The following is a 13,855-nucleotide window of genomic DNA, read 5'->3' on the forward strand; positions in this document are numbered from 1 at the left end:
TTTTCTGTAGATTTCAGTGTAGCACATACTGTGATTTTATTATTGATATGAGTTTGTATTAACCAAGTCTGTGGAATAGGACGCATCGGTAAAGATATTACAATTGCTTCTGTGCTGATCAAAACCTTGAAGTGTAGATCTATAGACTTCACAATGTTTTTTTACATTTAGCACGTACAATGGTGGGTGTGAAAGGATTAAATATTGATCACACGATTCGAACGATCCTGGATTAATTTCCCAATCAAAAACATTTCGCTCATGCAAGTCCTCGTTTTACAAATCGATGCGTTAATTAAAAATATCCCTGAAAAGTTTGTTGATATCACAATAACCAACACCGGTGTAATTACGTCATGATTCAATAATCAAGTCATGATCGACTATTACAAAATCTCGTATGTCAAACTAAAGTATCAATCCTTATGATTACATCATGATAATATTCAATATAACACCTGCGTTCGATTGTAAGAAATGAATTCTCAACTACGTTGCTCGGACTTTGAAATCTCGTATACTCAAAACATATGTTAATCTCAAGTTGCGCGCACCGAGTAGTAATTACTTTTGTCTTACAAAATATACCGAGTAGTAATTAGTTTGTCTTGCAGAATATACCGCGTAGTAATTCCTCTATCTTACAGAATAGTAACGACTTTTCAAGTTGAATAAAAAAAAGATGTGTGTAGGGATATGAATACAACCGAACTTGTTATGGATTTTAGGTTTTAGTGATTGTATGGACTCGTGTATGTTTGGGTGTTTTTCATACTGATACTGTTTGAGTTGGTCGGGTAACGGATTTACTTGACAATGTTTTCGTGGTTGACTCTTTGAATATCGTAAGATGGTAAGATGTCAAGACGTAATACTATTTCCGTACACTCAATTACAACAAAACATAACCCACATTCAAATAATCCGTAAGCTACAAGTGGATTTAAAACTTGATGCTGTTTTGTGGTTAACTCAAGTCAGTAGTCATGTTTGTGTTGATTTCGGGAATGATCATGACGAGTTGGTCGGGTAAATTAGGTAATGTGGTAGTAACTATGACCTTACCGAGTTGCTGACATTCAAATATCTTTTACGCTGTAATATACGGATTTAATTGTGATAAATTATTTCTCAGTTATTGTTCAGACATTCAAATCTCGTATACTCAAAATATAATATGTCCAAGTCAAAACGTATAGGCACCGATTAGTAAATACTTTGTCTTCAGAATAGTAACAACCTTTACAATCGAATAAAAAAGGACCGAGCATACGAATACAACCAGGATGAATTAATTCAAATTCATGAGTTGCAGTGATATAATCAAGTAATTGAAAACTAGATTTTTAACAATTGGTAATGTTGTGAATAATTCTTTTGAGAATGGTAAGATGTAAAAATATCTCTTTGACAAACGGAAAGCCAGACCGTGAATAGAGTTGTAATGTTTCATTACTTGTTTCAAATCAATGTGTGTATAATATCGAAACGGGACTGTGGGGAAGTTGGTGCTCATGTTTGTCAATCCTATTTCAATGCGCACTACGCCAAAGTCGAAATAATCGGTTTCGGATTAGGATTTTACAATTATTTCACACCTTTTTGAATAAGCGTCAACTTCACAGAGGATTAGGGTTGGGTCAGAAATAAGTGAAAATTTGTCGGTATTCGAATCACCGGCTACGCCGGCTCTGTGGTAAACTAATTACTAAAGTAACACCATGCGACTGATTCCTAGATTTAGCAAACTATTTCACACTGACTGGTCTAGTGTAATAATCGATAGTAGCACACGACTGCACGGAAACAATTCAGCGCGCAGGTCATTCGAAATATAGGTCGCACGCACTGCTTAATCCTCTTGCAAGCCACGTTTCCGTTTGTGCGGTTATTGTTGGTGACTCGTACATATTCAACACCGCGCGAGAGATGCCTATACTCGAAAGTACGAATCACCGCCACGCCCATAAGAACACATGGCGAATCACCAACACAACCTATACGCGAAAGCACGACATGCGAAAGTACGACGTGCGAGAGATGCCTATACCGAAAGGGCGATTCACGGCCGCACCCATAAGACACAATAGCCGCATGCGACCGCACCCATAAGAACACATGGCGAGTCACCACAGATCCCGTAAGAATACACGACAGGCACATCATCGCCGCAGCCTATACCTGAAAGTACGAGTCACCAACACAAGTTTTCGAGGTATATCATCACCGCAGCCTATACCAGAAAGGGTACCATCATCACCGCATCCATAAGACACAATAGCCGCTTGTCACCCCCGCCATAAGACGCAATAGCCGCTCGCCGCCGCGCCCATAAGAAATAAGAGCCGCTCGCCAGTGCGACCACAAGACACAATAGCCGCTCGCCACCCCCGCCATAAGACATAAAAGCCGCTTGCCACCCCCGGTTTTCCAGCCGCTCGCCAACCCGCCCATAAGAAATAAGAGCCGCTCGCCACCCCCGCCATAAGACGCAATAGCCGCTCGCCACCCCCGCCATAAGAAATAAGTGCCGCTCGCCACCCCGCCCATAAGACGAAAACGTTAGTTCGCCACCCCCGCCATAAGACGAAAACGTTAGTTCGCCACCCCCGGTTTCTCGTTAGCTCGCCACCCCGCCCATAAGAAACAATGGCGCATCACGAGCGATCTATATAACTACTTATGTACGTTGTTATTGATCTGTTCCAATATTAATCGAAGAAAACCTAACGCTATGGTTTAATTTGACTTTGGCAATGACAGTAACAATAGCCTATACTTATCACAAGTATATCAGAAACCCCGATTAGGCTACACCGCTCACATGCTCTGATATCAGATCAATCTTTAGTGAATTCTAAAATATTCTACATAAAATTTTGGCATTTCAAAGGTCCAATAGCTGCAATATTACAACCCGACAGCTTTTACGATGTCATCATGCGTCATCTCGCATGGTGCCTAAACTCATTATTTCTAACAAATTATGCCCGGCACAAAAACTATTTTATTCAAATATTTGAAAATGTGATTTGTTCGTGCCAATCGTAAATAGTATAATAGTTAATTACATTTTCTCGATGGTTCTGGAATGCCTGTCTGCGAGGTGCCGTTAATTAAGGCCTAGTTGGATATTATAGATTGAATACCTCGATCTATTTATTGATGATGCGGCCCGCGGGTCATCACAACATAGGAAATTGGCCCGCGAGCACATTTGAGTTCGAGACCTCTGGCCTAGACCAAGGTGGGTGTCTGATTCCATAGACTACTCCAAGTCGCTCCGACATCTTCCTGTCTATTCATTGTATCGCTTTTTTTGTGATGTATTGAACTGATAAAATTGGTAATAAACCAATGATGATTCCAATGTAATAGTGTAATCTGAGCCCCACTGTACAAAAGCCAACCGCAGAGGAAAATAATACACCCGGGACATGTCATGACGTCTCTTACCTCAGTATCAAAAGTGCATAAGTACGACACACGCGCGTCCACGTCGTCCAACTATCATAGATGCCGGACCTGCCGCGTGGAACAGTATCTCGTCGGCTATCCGACAGTCGTCGAGCATGTCAACATTTGAGTCGAAATACAAGCAATTTCTGCTGAATGAATACTAGTCAGCCCTCACCATTTACCGAACCACGACCTGACATATCGATTTAGCCTTCTGTCACTTGCCACTTTATATTATCTTCTTTTACTTTCATTAAGTATGCCTGCCTCTTCTTTACATCGCCTAGACCAAGGTGGGTGTCTGATTCCATAGACTACTCCAAGTCGCTCCGACATCTTCCTGTCTATTCATTGTATCGCATTTTTTGTGGTGTATTGAACTGATAAAATTGGTAATAAACCAATGATGATGATCATGATCATGATGATGATTCCAATGTAATAGTGTAATCTGAGCCCCACTGTACAAAAGCCAACCGCAGAGGAAAATAATACACCCGGGACATGTCATGACGTCTCTTACCTCAGTATCAAAAGTGCATAAGTACGACACACGCGCGTCCACGTCGTCCAACTATCATAGATGCCGGACCTGCAGCGTGGAACAGTATCTCGCCGGCTATCCGACAGTCGTCGAGCATGTCAACATTCGAGTCGAAATACAAGCAATTTCTGCTGAATGAATACTAGTCAGCCCTCACCATTTACCGAACCACGACCTGACATATCGATTTAGCCTTCTGTCACTTGCCACTTTATATTATCTTCTTTTACTTTCATTAAGTATGCCTGCCTCCTCTTTACATCGCCTAGGCCCAGGTGGGTGTCTGATCTTAAGACTACTCCAAGCCGTTTCGGCATCTTCCTATCATTGATTGTATTGCAGTCTTGTGATGTTTTGAAGTGATAAAATTTTATAAATAAACTTGAACCTTTATATGAAAAAGGTTGAGAACAACTGCACTACCCAATCTACCAGGGTCGTGACCAAGTCAGAAGGTTCCGAGTCGCAGGTCAATCTCTCAAGAATTCACCAGCTGCTCAAGTCCGAGTCACAAGTCACTCTATCTGTCACAGTATTGTTGCACATATACTTCCTTCTGTCTTCTCTACAACTTTCACCCGAAATGTCTCTTTGAACTGCATATATTGTGTGATTGAACCACTGAATTTAATTAGTTTAATTAATCAGCCGACATGACTAGCGATCGTGTGAGCAAGGCCGAACTTCCAATACGACGCTAATGTATCTTTACAGCATAATGACTATGCGAAATACGAGTAAAAACCACTTTCACACTGTGTTCATTGAATATAAAAATAAGTCTTTTGGTTATCGTCATTCAGACTCTAATACTTGCTGCTTCTCATTTGCTTAAATCTCAATGCCCATCACCGGATCTCCAAGCAGCGACTCACAGAAAGAGGGTACTGGCGAGAATCGAACCCAGGAACTGCGTAGAAAAAATATCGAGTTCAGGGGCAGCACAGTTTGATATCATGTGAAACACGTCACATTGTACCATGTTCAATGGGAACATTGTTTATCGGTACCATGGGGAGCACTCACTCTCTCTGATCGTAAAACCAATGATATATATCAGAGATGAGCGGATTTGAAATTTCTATGTCCTAATCCAATCCAAATCCGAACCTTCAAATCCAAATCCAAATCCTAATCCATAACTTTTTCATATTCAAGTCCATGTCCAATCCTAATCCGATTCCAACTGGAAATTCAGAAAAAATACTAATTTATGCAACGGAGGGATTCGAAAATTTTCTTTCACAACCAACGATTCACTTGATTCAAGATAACTTAGTAACCATAAGTCCATTAATAGGTGATCTGAATAAAGTTTGTCGCCATTCGCCACACGACATTTCAATCTCCCAAAAAATAAGTAAATCCAATCCAAATCCTAATCCGTTCTGAAAAAAATGTCTAATCCAAATCCAATCCAAATCCGACAAAATTTCACAAATCCTGTTTTTTCAAAACCTAATCCTAATCCATGCTCATCTCTGATATATATACAATGATTGGAAACTGCCACGCCCCCTAACGCTGTAAGGTTTACTCCCGCCGAAATCAGCGTGTGCGCGGATAAGGTTGACTGCATACACTTCATTGAGTAATGTTGACTGTGGTGGAGTGCTGCTATCACCTTTGCTGGCAGATATTTCACTGTTTTCTCGTTTGTTGGTTGATTGTAAACAAGTTTTGCGAGCATAGTGAGACAGTACTACATACTAAGGTCTAATCAAACTTCCGCCAATGCGCAATGTTAAGGTACTGGCTAGCTGTTTATGTTTTGCATTTGTATATGAGCGGAAAAAGCTTGAAAAATTATGACTGATTCAGATACTTATATGAGTGATCTTATTGCTGGTGGGTGGCCAACCTTAGAAGTCGATGAGACCCATTCTAATAGAAAGCAACCAGGCTACTTTATAACTTTTTCCCGGGTCAGGGGAATGGAACCTTTTCGCTTCTCTTAAATCATCATTGAAAAGGAAAATTGGCATTTCGAAGAACAAAGTGCATGAGTGAAATAATGCAGCAATAATACTGGTGTCCGGCAGTCAGCATGATGTTCCGTTTGATGTAAGTTATTTTTCAAGCAATATAACACCCCTCTTTAAAAATCTTACACTGCAATATATTTGCACAGATTTTACATGTACATTGTACACTAGGGTTGTTCAAAAATTCGAAAAATGTTTGGAATACTGCGTATCCATGACTTCTTGTGTGTAGATCATTGTTAAAAAACGATATTGGGTGTGAAAGAAGCTCGCAGGAAAGCCGGCAAGATTTGTCTAAATGTGTACATTGTACACACACGTGTTAGTTGAGAAGCTACTTGTTACCATATTGACTATTTATTTTGATCCAATGGTATGGTTTACTGGCAAAACTGACAACACGAGTTTCGTATCTAATGTCTTATAATGTATTTGTTGACAGGGCGTATATTGAACAATTCCAACCTTGAATTTACCAGAAAAGAGTGCTCGTATGAAACACGCAGACACCACCTCCAACTGGGAGCAAGTAAGAACGCGCTGCATACTACAAGAAGTTGAAGGATATTGAAAAATATGCAATTCGTTCCCAGTCTGGAACTCCCATCGGATCGATTGATGTGGGAAAACCACTATTGCTGGAATAACCTGTGTTTGCCAGGGAATCACATCTGTGACAATTATAGTTCAAAATATGCTGGTATTATCACGCACTAAAGGAATGTCATATGTAGGCTCAGGGGAAATGCTTACAGTTCCTCCCCCAACGTGTGTGGACATACTGACATTTATTGAAGGTTTTAGTATTCAATTCATCGTTATCTCCTCCTGGCTCTTTTAGCCTTGACATCATATACATTTACAGAAAATGTTCCTCTTCCTACCAATGATTCGGGCAAGAGCAAGCTAACATCTAAACAAGGCTGGATATTTCATCACGAGTAGATAAGGCATCATTCAGGTCGTAATTGGCCACTTTTGAGCTAACGAAAGCCAGTGTACTATTGCATTTTGGATAATTTTCCCAAGTTGAAGATGACAAAAATTTATATCTAGCACTGTTATTGCTTAAAAGATCACACATAAACTGTTTTTGTTGTCCACATTGTTACTTTTGCATCGATCTATTTCTGTACCGTTGCATATTAATGTTTGTTTTTCAAATGCATGCATCATTTCGTTTATATACGCATGAATTAGGGATTTGAAAATTCAATGCTGCATTCGTAAATGTTACATCTGTGAAGTATATTTATCTTGTTTTATCATTCCTCATTACTTTGCATAACATGATGGGATCCTGAAAAGTCGACCTGGATTTTGTGGAATGATCATGGATAGGCGACGTTTTGTCAGAGAAGATTGATGTATACAGCGTTGCTACTGAAGTATTGCTGCAATGATTTACTCAGGTTCAAATAGAAGTAGCGAAAATAGAAATCTGTGACGTACGCAGTTAGTTGGAAATAGTCACTTTTGACATTGGAGGGTGAAGCTTTTATGACTACCACAAAATGACCATCCAATGAATATGTGGGTGCTATTTTCAAATACATTCAAAACCTAGGGATATCTAGATAACCCTGGCAAAAACCAAGTTGTGATGCTGTTGTTTGGTAAGTGGTATGGAAGCACAGCAATTACCCGAGGAAGTATAGGCAAACCTACCCGAGTACTCAGAAAAACTAGAATTACTTCTCTAAAAACTACCTCCACTTGATATTTATTTATATATGATGTTATTGATGTACCAATATGATGGAAAAGTGACACATAAATTGGAATGAAGGTCGTGTCACTTGCAACAGTGGTTGAACGTCCGCGCCTGTGTAATGTACGCCGCGTTGGCCGTCACAAGGCTACTGCATTGTGATTGCGTATAACCGTGAGTCGTCAATGTGTGAATTGGATTTGCAATACGTGCATGACGCGCGAAATTCAACCTAACGTGACCGCGTTTATATGGCAGTGGTCCGCTAGCTTAATCAGAAAAAAATCCCAGCCGCGAGGAAGAAATGCGTTTCTAAAACTATTCAACACGTTAACGTTGTATTTCACTGATAAATATACCCAATGTATCATATATCATTGCTAGTTCCATAAAGATGTATTGCTGAGGAAGCTTTTGTTTACAGCACAACTGCGTATGCGATGAAGCGTGACCTGGTACACGCTGAAACGCAGAGCTCACGGTAGTTTCCAATCATTGTATATATATCATTGGTAAAACGAAGAAGCGCCTAAAAATCTGCTTTCTACTAAACACCAATATTTTAGACATGTTCACAAGGTTGCCAGTGAACCTGTCCCTCGGTGAACCCGTCCCGTGAACCCGTCCCGTGAACCCGTCCCACGGCGAACCCGACCATCGGTGAACCCGGCCCTCGATGAACTCGGCCCTCGGTGAATTACGCTCTCGGGAGATTTTGTATTCACCGGCAACCCTAATATCCCACTTCCGTTCACAAGGAACAAAGATTGGTGATGGCCAGACATGTCATTGTGGATAAGGAAGTATAGTTGCACATGCCATGAATTATTAAGGAACGGATTAATACTATGAGCACTTGAGAAATCACGCATGTATCTACGGCTGATGATATGAACGACAGTAAACTACAGTCTATCAAGTAACCGTATTCCTTAACTATGTTTTTAAACGAAGATAATTATAAATTAGCATGCAAAGTTCAGTTTTCGGTACTCCACTATAGCTAAGTTCTTGCTTCAACATCAATTAACCGCGATTAATCCGCGCGAACTCAACTATCATCGAACCCTCAACTACGATTACAAACCGCCATTATCGGACCTCGCGCTGGTTGGCTGGCGGCATCACACGTGCGCGCCGAAACTGATGATCGCGTGGGGAAAAAATGCCCTACGTTACTCGCCGACAAATCGTGAAATCGGTAAGTTGCCGGCTGTATTCTAACGACGCGCGCCTGTGTATAATGCGATATGAAAAGTGTCGGGTATGTGAGCAGTGAGCATATGTAGTATTTTCGTTGTCGGTAATCAGTGAACTGGGTCTGAATGCTACAATTGCAATAAAATGACACGATGATGCGTATATCGTCAAGATGAGAATGTTTGCATGCCATGTCGGGCATAGCGAATCACATGTTTGCCACCTCCAGATGACATACGCGATGATACGTCATGATAACACTCCCTATGCAGTTTAGTTTGTGTTAATTCAAGTCCCCATGCCTCACAGCTTAAATTGATCATGAAAATACATAACCCAAATTCCCATCGTTATTTTGAACATCTTTTTGAAACTTTTGTAAACGTTTGAAAGTCGTGTCAAACGTTTACTATTTGCGGGGCATGCGGGTGTTTGCCAATTGTTGATGATTTTGGACTTGTCGGTTTTGATGTTGCTGTTTTTTTATTGTATTTTGTGAGAGTGCTTTTATAGGCACTTCTCAAGTTTGGTGGGGAATAGTGTGGCAGCCTTGCTCTATACTGCTCCTTACGTCAGTTGTAGTATCATCGCATCGTGCTTTGCCTTAATATTTTGCTTCTGGCCGCTTCGGCGGACGGACGTATAATTAAATCTCTGCAGCAGTTGTTGAATCGTGTGTGATCAACTACAGACGGAGGTCTGCTACATTATGCTTGATGCTCACTGCTATTTGGAGGCTATCTTCAAACGTTTGCCATATCATTTGCAGTTGGATTTTGTTCGGGAAGCTTGGATCCATGGTCCGGACCCTAGCTATGATGAAATTGTTTAATTTTGTTGAATTGGGAGCGTATGTTAACAATACGTTTTATGGAAAGATATTGGCACAGGACATGAAAGGTGATTCCATTTCAAACCCATCCTATATGCCCAAGTCAAGAAGCGCTCAAACATTTGCAACTGTAACTAACAATCCTATTGCGTACTGTACAAATGAATTGGATCAAATGGCTACAGACCCAAAATGTCCTTGTTGTGATGAGTCACACAGCATTTACAGATGTGAAGGTACAACACTATGAACCGGAACCAGAAAATGGAACTTGTTCTTCATAAGAACCTATGCTTTAATTGTCTAAGTCAGTGGTTCTTAACCTTGCCCACAGCGCCCCCCAGGGGGCGCTGGCGACTTTGAAAGGGGGCGGAAGCGCTCAGGGGGCTATATGGGGGGCGCTGGGCTCAGGGGGGCGGTATGGGGGGCGCTGGAGAAAAATGGCTTCGCAGTAGATGATGTGGTGGTAGGCCATATCCTTAATGCGTATTCAGGGCAAATTAACACCGAAAACTTCGCTACATATAGCGTTCAAAATACATATAGGTTTAATTGTCCATGGGCGCCTAAATGACTGACACCGAATGTTCCTGTCTTGGCAATCTGAACCCCAGAAGACGAATTCCATCTGGCAGGGAACAATTATATGTCAGTGAGGAAATACCAATCTGAAATTGGTGCGTCTTTTAGTTTAGTACGATTGGGCGACAGGGATATTCCTGTTGGGCGATATCCCCGTTGAGCGATTCTATATTTTTTGATATTGCAGACAGGGGGTCACGAAATAACATCATGCAACGAAGTCATACCAACGGGCTCGCCCGCCCAAATATGTTTGATCATTAGTAAGGGGCCCTACAGTTTTCAAGAAACCTCACAATGTTCGCTTTAAGTTTTGATGAGTCTGCGCACACTCAACAACTCACTGCGCTGACCCTTGGACAACAGTGCGTAACGACTAAAAAAGGTAATAACTTCGGATTTGTTGTGCGCAACGTAGATTTCCTGTGCGCAGAGACCGTGTCAGCACTGCGCACGTGCGCAGCTTAGAGGCAACATTGCACCTCACTCAGCTCTACCGGTAAATGTGTTTACATGAGCAGAGAGAGGATAAAAATCGATCTCAATTTGCATGCAATTCCCGATGATATTGACCAATTTAATCAATAATTAGTGAGATTTTTCGCGCTTCGCGCGACTAGGCGAGCATAGCTGCCTCAGTAAATGGACACCCAATGTAGATACCTAATAGGCTATCAGCCAATAGCGGACAGCCTAATGGAGGTCTGGGAGTGAAGTCCCCAGGAAGTTTGGTTTATCACCCGATGGGGGCCCTGGACCAACGTTTTTTGTTTGGAGGGGGGGCTGAAGAAGTGCTGTTACGGCCCTGGTAACGAATAATTGTACCTGCGGGAACGCCCGAATATGTTTAATTATTAATTACGTGCCCTTTATTTTCCTATACAACAGCTCATTCGGTGCTACTGGTAAATCTGATTACGTGGGCTGAGAGGATAAACAGTTTATAGCGAGTTATATATGTAATTACCACCTTTCCATTCATGCATTATAGAAAATTATGGTACCTAGGGCGACCAGGCCACACAAACTTTGCTGACCAGTGACCATCAAAATCACGATATGGGGTTCGTGGGGGCGAAGATCTCAGAGATTCAGTTTATCACGCTATGGGTGCGCAAGGCAATCGTTTTTAGGGGGGTTGACAAAGTGCTATTACGGCCCTCCCTCTTACTCATTGTCTTTATTACATTCTTTACAATATGAAGTTGGGGGGCGCTGGAGCACGATAATTTTTGAAAGGGGGCGCTGGAAGAAAAAAGGTTAAGAACCACTGGTCTAAGTAATGGTCATGGTAACGCTGCAAATCAGTCAACACATGTTTGACCTGTAATTGGAAACACCATACCTCACTGCATGGAGCAAGATTCCCTCGCAAGGGAATGTAGTGTGCATGCAGCCCATTACTAGTATAGCAGAAAACTTACCGTAGAGGACCTGGTCCTCTTATATGATGATATAACTCCGAGATGTATTGGCCCTTTGGAATCATTCAAGATGTGTTTCCTGACAAATTTGGCGAAGTTTGAAGGTTTTCCGTGCATATCAACGGAGGGTATTTTTGTGATATGAGAAAATTTGCCTCTTGGAAGCTTGCGTCTAGTATATTGCAGTAGAGTGTTTGTTCGCGTGTTTCGTTTATAAAATAGTCCTCCAGGGACACACTTTCGAACTATTTGGGCTCGGCATGCTGGCCACGCTCAAACGTAACAATGGATGTCATGCTTAAGTGATTTTCTGTGCTCAATACTTGTCTGTTTATTTCCTTTGGTCTCATGTTCTTAGCAAGATGTGTGTAATGCAGTAATTTGTCAGGCTTCAATTGGTTGCATTGAGGCCTTTATTTAGTTAGTAAATGATTGAATATTCGTATGTTCCTGCATTATATTATAGTGTAGCGATATTTGGTGTACCACTTGAACTTGGTGCTTTTTAAGTGCGGCTTTGGCCATCTACAATAAACGGTTGCCCTGGAGGGATGCATAGTACCGAGTGATTGATGCGTATACTACCACACTATCGCCAATACTCCACACAATAAGAGTAAGCAAATGTTATCTCAATTCAAGACGACACTATTTCAAATACCACAACTGTAAGTACCAGTTAACGAACAATTAAGTTTACGAGTAGACGTCTGGTCTCTCATGATCCAGAATATTCCTGAGCTTATGGGAACAGAACTTACAGTAACATGACAGTGACAAATTAACGAAGCGAGTGACATGGTGAGGTAACATCATGGCATTTTTACACTTCTTAAGGAAGTTGAGAACGATTTAGTCGGGGTAGAAAAGAAATTTACGACAGAATAAAAATAGAAATAAACGCGCGCACGGAGCGATCCTGGTTCAAGGCGGTCGTTGACGAACGAAGGTGTTGAATCGAGCGGAGGTCCTTCGAATGCTACGGAGAAGCGGAGCATTGCGGTGCTGTCGGTACAGTAGTGAGTAGATTCGATATTGTAGTCGAAATCTTATACAACGTCTGTAGCAAGTTTGGTGTCGGATACGGCTGCGGCGAGTTGCAGTCTGAGGGGGCTTAGCATCTTACGTTGTCGGGTATGGAAATGGATGGAGTTAAAAGCTCGTGCAGGCGAAGGCAGTAAATCCGGCGGGACGACTTGAGCGTACCACCGAGGTAGGTACTCGCTGATTTTCTTTTTGTACTTCTGAAGGAACTCGGGTTCTTTCGCGAATTTCAAGCGTTTGTGTCCGAGCAAGTTCTTGACAGCTTCGGCATTGTAGGGCGTTGAACGGTTTCCGTGTTCTTGAGAGGACACATTTCTTGATGTATGTTTTCGGGGTGCGAAGGCGCAGCGTCTTCTACGTTGGACACAGCTTGTGTAATGGCATCATATTCTTCAGAATTGTGTAGTTTGTCAAAACCAGAGGCACATGGAGTCGGACTTGCAGTGACTTGTAGTGCAGACTTGTGAGGACTTGCATTGACACTTGCAGTGACATGTATGTCTTTTCGTTCCTGCGGAGGAACTTCATCGTTTGCAGGCAAGAATGGCCCAGTAGGGACATTCGAACTATGTGGAATGACCGTTCAGAATTGTGCGCTGGGAACAGCTCCCAAGAGTTCGATGGTTACATCTCCCAAGAGTTTGATGGTTACAGCAGCATCATGATTAAGGGAGTCGCATGGACTAGATTCCCGGTTTGGATAATAACTTGTCGGAGCGGGCGCCGGCCCATGAACGGGCCTGTGACTGACACCACTGTGTGGTGTATCAGACGCAGGTGTGAGGCTTTCGGAGAGGTTAGGAATATAAGATTTGGGTTTGTTTTGAGCGGAGTGCTTATCGTTAGGATTTACATTTACGGCCTCAAGGACGCAATCGGATTCGATTCGATTTGGCACGTTACGACTATCGGCGTCCTGACCGCGAGAACGAGAAATGTGATCAGTTAGCGCATTTGGCACGTAACGAATATCAGTGGCTTGATCGCGAGAACGAGAAATGAGATCATTTGAGATCATTGCGGTCTTTGGCTGCCTTTCTTGACAGCTGCGGAATTTAACGCTTGAAATCACAT

At 42.0% G+C, this 13,855-nt stretch overlaps 1 long non-coding RNA gene across 1 annotated transcript; it reads right to left on the reverse strand.

Annotated features, from left to right (window-relative positions):
• Positions 1-4,591: 4,591 nt before the first annotated feature.
• LOC145450947 (uncharacterized) lies at positions 4,592-6,255 on the reverse strand. Its single transcript, XR_013918647.1, has 2 exons — positions 4,739-6,255; positions 4,592-4,700 (listed from the first exon to the last, which is right to left on the reverse strand). It is a non-coding gene; the product is annotated as an uncharacterized LOC145450947 (long non-coding RNA).
• Positions 6,256-13,855: the final 7,600 nt, after the last annotated feature.

This window comes from Botryllus schlosseri, chromosome 11, assembly GCF_051294905.1.
Source record: "Botryllus schlosseri isolate E-star chromosome 11, Bs_hap1, whole genome shotgun sequence".
NCBI classification, from domain to species: domain Eukaryota; kingdom Metazoa; phylum Chordata; class Ascidiacea; order Stolidobranchia; family Styelidae; genus Botryllus; species Botryllus schlosseri.